Here is a 1,516-nt window from a genome sequence, read left to right on the forward strand (position 1 = left end):
ATCAATCAACTAGGTAAGTAAGGCGATAACTATTAGTAAAAAAAAATACCCTATTCACCTGCAGTGTCTCGCCTTAATTCACTATCGATTAAACTGATACTCAAAAATCAGCTTAAACTAAAGATTTATAGTTTTGTGTCAAGGAAAGTTAAAATAATAGTTTCAGTAAGGTCAACATTTCTGAACAGCAGACAAAGTGCTAAAAGCCCAAGTGCAAAAGCCTGTTCCTGTTGCAATATGTGAATTCACTGATAGAAAGGCAGCTTGTGATGGATAACAAGACAGCTCAGACACCGGGGACTGAACTGGGATCAGATTGGACAGATCATCAGAGGTGAGATGTGTGGAGAGATGGGTGACACTCTCAAAGCCTGGGGTTACTAGATTGAGCGACAGGATTGTGTCACCTCCCCCAGCACATAACGAACTCTTGCCTTCTAATTGGAATGAGGTGTCAGAGAAGTTGATCGTCACTATCATCATTTTCATTTCGAATCAGATGCTCCATCAACACCCTGGTGTTGTTTGAAAGGAGAGAAGGTTAACACTTTCCTTGACAAGGATGGAAGAGGTTCTAGTGACCTTCAGCACACATTGCCACCTACTCTATCACCATGTTTTGTGTGGTTATGCAGTGGTAAAAGCTCTGGTAACCGGGGAGTTCCATTTGTGTTAACATCGTGGTGGTATATTGATCCATAATGGATATTTAATTGTGCACACTCATTTTACATTTAAGTTAAATTATCGGTCATGTAAAGCTTGCTTAAGGTTACTATTTAATAGCACTAATAATAAACACTGTTAAATATAATCATTATCAAATCTGAACATTAAATCCATTTTTCATACAGTACATTATAGTTTTGGGATGACAAAGTGTACTTGTAGCATTTAAACAGTGGTTCTAATTATTTCAAATGAAAATTAATTAGAATAGAATTAAGTCATCCTACAGTTTCTTGGAAGTTTGCTGAGGCTCCAGGCCCCTGGTTGAGAAACCCTGATTAAAAATGAATGATTCTATTGTTTTATTTTGAATTTAAAGGGATAGTTCTCCTAAAAATGAAAATTCTGTCATTAATTACTCACCCTCATGTCGTTCCAAACTCGTAAGACCTTTGTTCATCTCCAGAATACAAATTAAGATATTTTTGATGAAATCCGAGAGCTTTCTGACCCTGCATAGACAGCAATGCAACTGACATTTTCAAGGCCCAGAAAGGTAGTAAGGACATCGTTAAAATAGACCATTTGGCATCAGTGGTTCATCCGTAATGTTATGAAGCTATGAGAATACTTTTTGTGCGCAAAGCAAACAAAATGAAACAACGTTGTGGTACTCTTGTGAATGCGCGTCGAATACTGACACGGAAAAGAAGAAATGGTCGAATAAAGTCATTATTTTTGTTTTCTTTGCGCACAAAAAGTATTCTCAAAGCTTCTTAACATTACAATTGAACCACTGATGTCACATGGACTATTTTAACAATGTCCTTACTACCTTTCTGGGCTT

General features: G+C 37.0%; 1 non-coding gene across 1 annotated transcript; it reads left to right on the forward strand.

The window, feature by feature from the left end:
• The first annotated feature begins 518 nt into the window (after positions 1 to 518).
• On the forward strand, positions 519 to 648 carry LOC131552834 (U6atac minor spliceosomal RNA). Its single transcript, XR_009274062.1, has one exon. It is a non-coding gene; the product is annotated as a U6atac minor spliceosomal RNA (small nuclear RNA).
• The last annotated feature ends 868 nt before the right edge of the window (positions 649 to 1,516 follow it).

This window comes from Onychostoma macrolepis, chromosome 13, assembly GCF_012432095.1.
Source record: "Onychostoma macrolepis isolate SWU-2019 chromosome 13, ASM1243209v1, whole genome shotgun sequence".
NCBI lineage: Eukaryota > Metazoa > Chordata > Actinopteri > Cypriniformes > Cyprinidae > Onychostoma > Onychostoma macrolepis.